Source organism: Mus caroli, chromosome 6 (genome assembly GCF_900094665.2).
Source record: "Mus caroli chromosome 6, CAROLI_EIJ_v1.1, whole genome shotgun sequence".
Classification (NCBI taxonomy): domain Eukaryota; kingdom Metazoa; phylum Chordata; class Mammalia; order Rodentia; family Muridae; genus Mus; species Mus caroli.
Window position 1 is genome coordinate 19565500 of NC_034575.1, and position 11349 is coordinate 19576848.

At 40.6% G+C, this 11349-nt stretch overlaps 1 protein-coding gene across 1 annotated transcript in view; it reads right to left on the bottom strand.

Moving 5' to 3' along the window:
- Nucleotides 1-11349, bottom strand: part of Iqub (IQ motif and ubiquitin domain containing) — a 64429-nt gene that overhangs the window by 12949 nt on the left and 40131 nt on the right. The window lies entirely within an intron of this gene.

The following is an 11349-nucleotide window of genomic DNA, read 5'->3' on the forward strand; positions in this document are numbered from 1 at the left end:
AGGTGGATTTCTGAGTTCGAGGCCAGCCTGGTCTACAGAGTGAGTTCCAGGACAGCCAGGACTACACAGAGAAACCCTGTCTCGAAAAACCAAAAAAAAGAAAAAAAAATCAAAATGAAAACAGTGCTAATAGGAAAACTCATAGCCAAAACAACACAGTGGAAAAAAGAAAGCATCCTCACCAAATGGTTCTGTTCTAACTGGTGGTCTGCAAGCAGAAAAATGAAAACTCATCCATACTTATCACCTTGTACAGAGCTCAAGTCTAAGTGGATCAAGGACCTCCACATAAAGTCAGATACACTGAATCTAATAGAAGAAAAAGTGAGAAATAACCTCAAATGCATCGACACAAAGGAAATTTTTCTGAACAGAACACCAATGGCTCAGGCTCTAAAATCAACAATTGACAAATGGGACCTCATGAAACTGAAAAACTTCTCTAAGGCAAAGGATACCGTCAATAAGACAAAACAGCAACCTACAGGTTGAGAAAAAGATCTTCACTAACCCTACATCTGATAGAGGGTTAATATCCAAAATATACAAAGAACTCAAGAAGTTAAACTTCAGAAAACCAAATAACCCAGTTTAAAAATGGGGTACAGAGCTAAACAGAGAATTCTCAACTGAGGAAACTCAAATGGTGGAGAAGCAACTAAAGAAATGTCCAACATCCTTAGTCATCAGGGAAATGCAAATCAAAACAATCTTGAGATTCCACCTCACACCGGTCAGAATGGCTAAGATCAAAAACCTCAAAAGACAGCAGATGCTGGCGAGGATGTGGGAAGAGGAACACTCCTCCATTGCTGGTGGGATTGCAAACTGGCAAAACCACTGTGGAACTCAATCTGGTGGTTCTTTAGAAAACTGGAAATAGTTCTACCTGAAGACCCCGCTGTACCCCTCCTGTATATATACACAAAAGATCACAAGGACGCATGCTCCACTATATTCATAGCAGCATTATTTGTAATAGCCAGAAGCTGGAAACAACCTAGATGTCCCTCAACAGATGAATGGATACAGAAAATGTGGCTCATTTACACAATGGAGTACTACTCAGCTATTAAAAACAAAGACATCATGAATTTTACAGGCAAATTGGGTAGAACTAGAAAATATGAGTGAGGTAACCTAGACAGAAAGGACACACATGGTATGCACACGCTGATAAGTGAATATTAGCCAAAAACTTCAAAATACCCATGATACAACTCACAGACCATATGAAGCTTAACAAGAAAGAAGGCCCAAATGTGGATACTTCAAACCCACTTACAAGGGGGAACAAAATAATCTTGGGAGGTGGATGGAAAGAAAGACCTGGCTAGGAGTGGGGATGGGGAAGAAAAAATGGGGGCAGAATCAGGTACAGGGGGAAGCAGGAGAGAATTCTAGAGGGCCAGAAATAGAAATAGAAATATGCAGCAGTATGTCATTGGCTGGGGACACCTCTAGAAAGTTTCAGACACCAATGATGAAAGAGGCTCCCAGGACCCAATGGAGATGGCCTTAGCCTAAATACCAAACAGTGGGGAGATGGAACCTAAAGAGACCACCTTCAGTAGATAGACATGGCCCCCATTTGAGACATGGGGCCACCCACCCATCTTCAAAATTTTTGACCCAGAATTCTTCCTATCTAAAGGAAATGCAGGGATGAAAATGGAGCCAAGACTGAAGGAAAGGCCAGTCAGAGGCCGGCCCAACTTGGGATCCATCCCATGCATAGGCACCAAATCCCAACACTATTACTGATGCCATGTTGTGCTTGCAGACAGGAGCCTAGTACAGCTGTCTTCTCAGAGGCTCTACCAGCAGCTGATTAAGACAGATGCAGATACTTACAGCCAACCATTGGACTGAGCCCACGGACCCCAATGGAGGAGGTAGAGAAAGTACTGAAGGAGCTGAAGAGGATTGCAAGCCCATAGGAAGAACAACAGTTCCAACTAACCCAGACCCCTCAGACCTCCCAGAGACTAAGCCACCAACCAAAGAGCATACATGGGCTGATCTGTAGCCCCACTATATATTTAGCAAAGGACGGCCGTATCTGGCTTCAGTGGAAAAGGACACACTTAATCTTGTAGAAATTTGATGTCCCCGAGAAGGGGGGTAGTAGCAGGTGAGGTGTGTGGGTGGATGGGCAGGTAAGTACCCACTCAAAAGCAAAGGGGAGTGGGAAGGGAGGATGGAGTGAAGAACTTGTGGAGGGGCTACAAAGAAGGGAGGCCACATTTGAAATGTAAATAAATTTAATTTAATTTAAAAAGAAAGATAATCATACTTATAGACCATGGAATAGTAAAACAATTTTTATTCATCTATTTATCTTTGATGAACTGAAGATTGAACTTGGGGTTTCTTATATGCTAGGTAAGGACTCTATTGCTAAGGCCTAAACTCATGGCGCCCTGGATTAAAACATGTTGCTATATACTGGAGGAGAGAGTGTGTACTCCTCTGGACCCAGCATCCTTGACAGGGAGGAGAAAAAGACAGAGTGAAATGTTGTTGGGCTCCATTGAACATATCATGTAACCAATATGTTTATATTGAAAACGAAACCTTTTAAAAAAAACACTTAAAGGTGCTTCCATGGCACATGAAAAGCCCTGTCAGTCTCTGTGGCAGAGGGTTATTATTTAGTCTGCAGAAAGAAAAACGCATCACCAGGATTGACTTATATTACTTCTCATAAAGAATGGCTTAATTTATATTGGAAATTACTTATTGAGCCCCATAGGGAGAATAGCATATGTTTTAACATGTATTTTTTTTTATTATCTGCCTAACGCTATCTTGAATGTGTGTTCATGTGTCTTGCTCATGTGTCTTGCCACATTAAGACAAGTTTCATAGAGCAGTGGTGGTAACCCATATTTGAAGACCTACAGACATCTCAGAAAGGGGCTGTGGGAATCTCAGCACCTTGCATAGAATAAGTCTGTAACAAGTTCAAAGCTCTTCACAAAGCAGATGCCCATAGTGAATCAGCTGTACCTTTGATCCTCTGACTGTGTGTGTTCTGCATCCTCAGATTCAACTAACCATCTGTCAAAAAATACTTTTTACAAGAATTGTTTCCTGGAAGGGCAAGTTCCACCCTGTCCCCTCTGCACTCCATCCCTCAGGCCACAGCTCAGCCTGTATCCTTGGAGGCCTGTTGCTACCCAGGAGAGATTGCCATGCCCCATTGCCCAGCCAGTTGGGTCTCCAGCATGCCCAGCAGCTGTGAGGTCTGCCCTGTTGCCTCTGAGCTCCAACAAGACAACCAAAGGAGATCAAGGGGATGCAAATTGGAAAGGAAGAAATCAAAATAGTGCTATCCACAGATGACATGATACTATATATAAGTGACCCCAAATTTTCTATGAGAGAACTCCTACAGCTGATAAACATCTGCAATTAAAGTGGCTGGATGCAAAATTACCTAAAAAAAAAAAAAATCAGTAGCCCTCTATTACCCAAATGATAAACAGGCTGAGAAAGAAATTAGGGAAGCAACACTCTTTACAATAGCCACAAATAATATAAAATATCTTGGTGCAACTCTATCCAAGCAAGTGAAAAACCTGTATGACAAGAACTTCAAGTCTTGAAGAAAGAAATTGAGAAAGATAACAGAAGATGGGAAGATCTTCCATGCTCATGGACCAGTAAGATTAAACGTAGTAAAAATGGCCATTTTACCAAAAGCAATCTACAGATTCAATGCAACTCCCATCAAAATTATAACACAATTGTTTACAGTCCTTGAAAAAGCAATTTTCTGATTAATATGGCAAACAACAAACAAAAGAAGACAGGATAGTTAAAACAATCCTGTACAATAAAAGTTTCTGGAGCTATCACCATCCCTGATTTCAAGTTGTACTACAGAGCAATAGAAATAAGACTACATGATATTAATATAGTAACAAATAGGTTGGTCAATGAAATAAAATCAAAGACCCAGAAATAAACCCACACACCTATGGACACTTGATTTTTGACAGAGAGACCAAAACCATACAATGGAAAAAAAGAAAGCAACTTCAACAAGTGGTGCTGGTCTAACTGGCTGTCTGCATGTAGAATAATGAAAATAGACCCATATCTATCATCCTCCACAAAAGTCAAGTTCACGTGGATCAAGGACCTCAACATGAAACCAGATACACTGAATCTAACAGAAGAGAAAGAGGGAGAAATTTCCTGAAGAGAACACCAATGGCTCAGGCTCTAAGGTCAACAATTGATAAAAGTGACTTCATGAAACTCAAATGCTTTGGTAAGGCAAAGCATGCCATCAATAGGACAAAATGGCAGCATACAGCATAGAAAAATATCTTCACCAACCTTACATCTAACAGAGGGTTAAAATCCAAAATATATAAAGAACTAGAGAAGTTAGACACCAACAAGACAAATAACTCAATTAAAAAAGGTGATACAGTTAGTCAGAGAACTCTCAACAGAGGAACCTTGAATGGCCAAGAAACACTTAAAGAAATGTTCAACAACCTTCATCATTTGGGAAATGCAAATCAAAATATCTCTGAGGTTCCATCTTATACCAATCAGAAAAGGCTTAAATAAAAGCCTCAATTACATGCTAGCTAGGATTTAGACACAGCATCCAAGCTAGGGGAAAGGGAGCCAAAGGAGGCTGCAGAGTCATAGATGGCCCCTGCTTCAGTTGCTATGGGCCCCACATAAAGACCAAGCAGTACACATGCCACGCATTTGCAGTGAGCCTAGGCCCATCCTGTGCATGCTTCTTGGTTGGAGGTTCAGTCTCTGTGAGCCCCTATGGGCACAGGCTAGTTGATTCTGTAGGTTTTCTTATGGCGACCTTGATCTCTCTGTCTCCTCCCCTTCCCCAATACTTCCCTCTCCTCTTCTACAAGACTCCCTGGGTGCTACCCAACACTTGCTTGTGGGTCTCTGCATCTGCCTTCATTAGCTGCTGGGCAAAGCCTCCCTGAGGACAGTTATGCTAAAGGTCCTGTGTGCAAGCAGAGCAGAATATCTTTAATAGTGTCAGGGGTTGGTGGCTGTTGATTGCTGTTGGTCTCGGTTTGTTAAGTGTTGTGCACAAAGAAGAAACAACTAGAAGAATTAATTAGATATCCTGACGGTAAAGATCAAACTTGCCCCCCAAGGAACATGATGACCTTAATCATCAAGATGTAGTCTAAAGATGTCATCCTTTTCCCTCTATTCTTTCTTCTCTCCTTTCTACTGTTAGGGAGTTAAAGAGTAGAAGAGTAGAGAAGGGTAGGGGGTGGAACGAACTCACAAAGCAGCCAAAGTGCAACTATAGTGTCCATCTGAGCATGATGCTACAAGTCTAATAATTCCAAAATTTGGGAGATGGAGACAGGAGAGACAAGAGTTCGAGTCCAGTTTCTGCATAGTGAGTTGGAGACCAGCCTGAGCTACATGAAGATTCTCCCAAAACCACAAGAACTGTATCTGGGCACAGCATACATAGACCATTTTGGGGGTTGTCATTACTCTCTAAACAAGTCAGTACAACAATAAATTATTTGCACAGTATTTGTAATGGATTTTGTGTTAAAAAAAAAAAAAGTCACCTAGAGCTGAGAATCTAGCTCAGTGGTAGAGTGCTTACCTAGAAAGCATATAGCCTAGCTTCAGTCCCCAGTTCTTTACAAAGAAAAAGGGAATGTGGAGACAAAAAAAATCTACACAGGGATGTAAATATTGGAAGCCAATATAGTGTCCTTTTATACACGACTGGAGCAACACTGGAACTAGTATCTGCAGGCTCTGGGAACCAATCTGTTGTACATATGAGGGACAACCGCCTGAGCAGCACTGTGATCACTACCACACAGGTGTCACCAGAAGTTCTCACTTTCCATTAACAAATATGGCATAGCACCCCAGCCTAGTGTACATCCTGAATTGAGGGGTGGAAGATGGGGTACTTTTGCCCTAACGCTCATCGAAGAATTCCCAGGATAACAGGTCAGAAACACAGTCTGGGCTCTGTGATCAATGCAGAGCCAGGGTGGCTTTACTTTTTGTTTTCAGTACATCCTGACCACAGCCTCCCCTCCTTCTACTCCTCCCAGTCCTCCCACCCCCACTTCCCCTCTTCCCTCTTCTTCCTCCCCCTCCTCATCCTCATCCTCCATTTCCCTTTAGAAAGAGCAGGCCTCCCAGGGACATCCACTGAACATAGCATAACAAGATTCAATAAGACACAGCACAAATCCTCAAATCAAGGCTGGGCTGGGCAACCCAGTAGCCACAGACACCAACTAAGTAGGGAAGACTCTTACAGGCTCACAAACACTGAAGCACCATAGTTCAGAACTAGGTCCTCTCCGTATATGATGTGGTTGTTAGCTTGATGTTTCTGTGGGACTCTTAACAGTGAGAATGTGGGCATCTCCGATTCTTTCATCTGCCCTTGGGAGCCTTTCCTTCCAGAATGGCTTTTAAGGATGCCCGCGGTGCTTAGCACTAATCTGTCTCCTCCTATCAAGACTTTAAGAGCAGAGGATTCAGCTAGATACCTCTCAGGAATAGCTAACTATTTTGTTTTCTCTTTTACTTTAGAGTAGAAAAGCTGCTTTATTTCTTTGCCTGATTACAGTCCTTCAGAAACAAGCCTATGTTGATCACAATTACTGGTTTTTCAGATATTGGATGTTTTTTGTGGGCTAATTAGTCATTGCTTTGGGGTCCTTGTATCCTGATTTATGCCATAATTGCAACCATTTAAGTCTTAGATGTGGTTTAATTTTCAATTTAAGTGGAATTCTCTGTGTGTTTGAGCAAATTATTAGAAGTTTGTAATGATACCACACTGCATTTAGAATGACAGTTTATAAAGAAGATTTTTAGTTACGGCATCAATTTCCCTCCACTGTTTGCATGTGAGACTGAGAAATGCAAGGTCACCCCTTACAATTATGTCTGATACTTTTTCAAAACAGCAGTATCATTAAAGTTACAGACAAAAGACAAGTTGCTTACAGCTAGTGACCTCTAGTAGATTGAAGCTTCAGATTCTTACTTTAAATTTTGATCTGGCAAATACCGCAGGACTAACACCGGTTTATAACGTCAGATCAGAAACAGAGCAATAGGTAATGTTAGTTAGAGAGCTGATAGGCTAGAGTTGAGCTGGCTGAAGAGCTATAAAAATAAAACGGGTTAGTAATAAGATACGTTAATTGTTATCACTTATAAGTAATGCAACCGAAAGAGTCTTTCTCTTTGAGTATTTTGCTCAACTACAATGCTTGTTTCAATGCTCATTTCTAAAGATTTAAAGAATAATTAGGATAGATTTCATACTGTAATATCCTCTAGCCTAACTAATAGCTTAATCTCCATATGCTAATTTCCACAGCAGGGTTCTATAAAATACAATTTCTTTTCTACCACTTGTAAGGACAACATCTTTTACTATGCAGGATGGTAACCTATTTCATTTGTAATAATCCTTCTAACAACACGTTTCTGAAATGTCTGCTTTATCTAATTTATCAGATGTTGGCAGTCGGTGCACTGTGTAATTCCACTTCCAAATGAGTGCTTATCATGCTCACTGGCCTTTATGGCTCTATTGAATACAAGATACCATAGAAGTGTTTTAGGCTCTTTCAAATGTACGTCCAAACCCTGCTAACATTTTAACTCTGAAGTCCATCTTTACATTTTCCAAGAAATATCCTCTAGTACTATAGCTGGAACCCATAGCGTTGCTCCCATTTGAAATCCTTTTACAGTTGTAAACGCCCAGACGTGTGCACACACATGGGCACATGCGCACACATGTCTTGTATCTGTAATTCAGAAACCTAAGGCAAAGGAAGTTGGATCTCAACAATGTTATGCTTTCAAATTTTATTTTCCTAAAAGGTTATAACGGGTAAATTTTACATGTAATTCTGTATATTTCACAGGGTCTACAGTGCTCATCCATTCATCTAACAAATATTTACTGTATCTACTATACATTAGATATACTGTACAGTGGGCCCTGAATAAACAAAAGGCCATCCTGATGTCAAAAGTGTTCAAGTCTCATGGGCTATAAAGGTAAGAACATAACTAATTGAAATAGATGGGGAGCATGCTTGATGCTTCAGACAGGCAGGTAGAGGTGGAGCTGTCTATCAAGCACTTGACTTGACTCCTCAGAAGAAAGCTATGCCTATGATGAAACTAAGAGAATAAACAGGCGTTAGCCAGATTCAAGAGAACTGAATGATATAATCACATAATCCTACATAGGAAGTTCCAGTTTCCAAGAGTTGGCACAAAGAAGATATATATAAATCTGTGCAGCAAAGCTGTTTTTATCTTTGGCTGTCCTTCTGCCAACACTGATAACTTCATCTTCAAGTACAGGCTTCTTTGATTTCAGGCCTTAAGGGTTTTTTTTTTTTTTTCCTCCTCTGATGACGGAAAATGTCAACTTTGCTTATTTCCCTTCCCCAGTTCCTTTTTCTTTGAATGCCTTGGCTATAATAAGAGATGCACAACAATCATGGTCTTAAATGGCTTCAGAAATGGAAGCGTAATAAATTCCACTTAGCGGCCAACAAATGAGGCAGCAGAGGCTGTGGAGCAGAGCAACTGAAGAACAGCAGGACAGACTGGAGGGTGGGGAGATGACAAAGGCTTCCAAAGCAGCAGGCCTCCCCAGGAGAAGAAAAAATGGCTGCACTGGGAGAATAGCTCCTTTCTTCTTCCTGAATTAATTCTCAGGTCCCCAAGGGTACAAATGAAGCATAAAGTTAAGCCCCCAAAAGCCACTGGGTAGTGATCAACTTTTCTTTTATACAGCAACAGGGCTTTATTCATCCACAATGACCCCCTGTTAAATGCACAGTTCAGAGAGAGAGAGAGAGAGAGAGAGAGAGAGAGAGATATGGGGGTAGATGCATTTTCTATCCCATTAGCTAGCTGTTGGCCACCAGAACATGGAGAAAAAGCATGTACACAGCACAGCTCACAGAAATTGCAGGTTTCTTAAGCTTGTGACTCAGAGAAATGATGTATGAAAAAAAAAGGGGGGTGCATGGATGAACAGCCTCAACTCTAGGGATGAGCTCTTGCAGAAATGCAAATGATGTCTTCATACAGTTTGCTAAAATGCACCCCAAACATTAAAACCAGAAGGCAACTGCTGACCTTCCGTTTAGATGTCGTAACCTGAATTCCCTTAAGTCAGTATACCTGTCAGTTCTAAATGCTTGATAACCTTCAGAAATGTTTTCAAAAATCCTCAGAGGGAACTTTTTTTTATCATTATTAAGAATTAGAACTGTAGGGACCATTTGTTCAATTTCTAGATTTTACCAACAAAAGCATGTCCATCACTATTCAGAGAAACCATATGTTCAGTATAAGATTTTTTAAAGAATGTGGTTTCAATAAATCCAACAGTTGGAGTAAATGAGTTTAAACTGAAACTAAATATAGATGTTTATTCTCCTAAGTTATTCCTAAATAATAACAAAAGTAAAATATTGCTTTAAATGTCTGTCTACTTTACAGTGCTGCTGACGATAAATGTAGCATTGTGACTCTGCTTGTTTGTTAAATTTAGCATCTAAGATAAAGTGACTGTGACCTTTGCTGTGACCTTGACTGACTTTTGGGATTAACTATAAGCTGTTTTATCAGCAATCTAAAGAGTCCTGTACAACAGTGCGTTGCTCCAGCATTTAGGGACCAAACTCCAACTCCCTGGTGTTAGTGATGAGGGCAGGCATGAGCATGAAGATGGACAGAATGGACAGACATGGAGACTCCAACTCCCTGGTGTTAGTGATGAGGGCAGGCATGAGCATGAAGATGGACAGAATGGACAGACATGGAGACTCCAACTCCCTGATGTTAGTGATGAGGGCAGGCATGAGCATGAGGATGGACAGAATGGACAGACATGGAGAACATACCTAGCATAAGTAATTCCTACTAAAGCCTCAGTCATCCACCTTTTTATCTAGTTATTTAGTACAGCTTTGTATAAAAAAAAAAAAAAACATACTTTAGATGACCCTATATTAGAGTGGTGTCAAGGTTGTCAGCTTGACTAGCTCAGAATACAAGAACACTAAGTCAGTTGTTGCTCTGCTTTTCCTTGACCTTACAACCTTACACACACACACACTCACTCACACAAGCACTTGGTATTTAATGTTTTATTTTCTTAATAGTAAAGTCAAATGAACAGCCTCCCTGCCTTCCAGCTGTCTACTTAGTCTACTTCATTGCCCCAGCCTTACCACCTTGCCCCTGTTACAGGGCAGATCTCTATACATTCAGAGTCCTTCAAGGCCTTGGATTCCACTCCTTATGAAGTATTTTGAATTCAAAACCAGATCTTCCTCATAGAAATTCTTTTTAACAATATCTCTCCATCTTATCTTTACTTTGGATGACATTCAAGTAAGAATTTTCTTAGCATGTCATACTTCATGAGAAAGGATGATGATATCAATCGACTCTAGAGTCAGTTTCACATTTGGGCTTTGCTCCACTGATGGACTCTACACATAAATAATTTCAAACACTGCTTAGAGTCAGTAAAACCATAGTTCCTAGTCATAAAGCAGGTGCAAGATGAGCACCTTGTTGAGACTTTAAATTTAGTTCAAATTATGATTGTGAAAAATACTGTCCTAGTTGTTATCCTATTGCTGTGAAGAGATGCTGTGGTCAAGGTAACGCTTATAAGAGCAAGCATGTAATTGTAGGTTTACTTAGTTTCCGAGGTTTCAGTCCATCATCACCATGGTTGGCAGTGTGGTAGCAGGCATAAAAAGCATGATTCTGGAAAAATATCTGAGAGCTATCCTGATCTACAAGCAGAGAGGCAGAGAGACTGGGCCTAGCATGGGCTTTTTAAAACCCAAAGCCCATGACACACTTTCTCCAATGAGGTCATACCTCCTAATTCTTCTAATCATATCAAAGAGTTCCACTCCCTGATGACTACACATCCAAATATTTGAGCCTATAGGACCATTGTTGTCCAAACTACCCCAAATAAGTCTTTTCTAGAACAATAATATTTGAGAATTTTAACAATGGCAGTTACATGATTTGTTCTATATTTGGAATATGAAATCTATACCGTTATTGTCTGTCTATATTTTCCTGTCTTCCTCCATAAACAAGCATTGATAATCTTTGTAAGGAATGTTTTAAGGGTATGAGGACATAGAGATAAAACATATCTCTCACCTTAAGAATATCATGATTGGGGGCTGGTGAGATGGCTCAGTGGGTAAGAGCACCCGACTGCTCTTCCAAAGGTCCAGAGTTCAAATCCCAGCAACCACATGGTGGCTCACAACC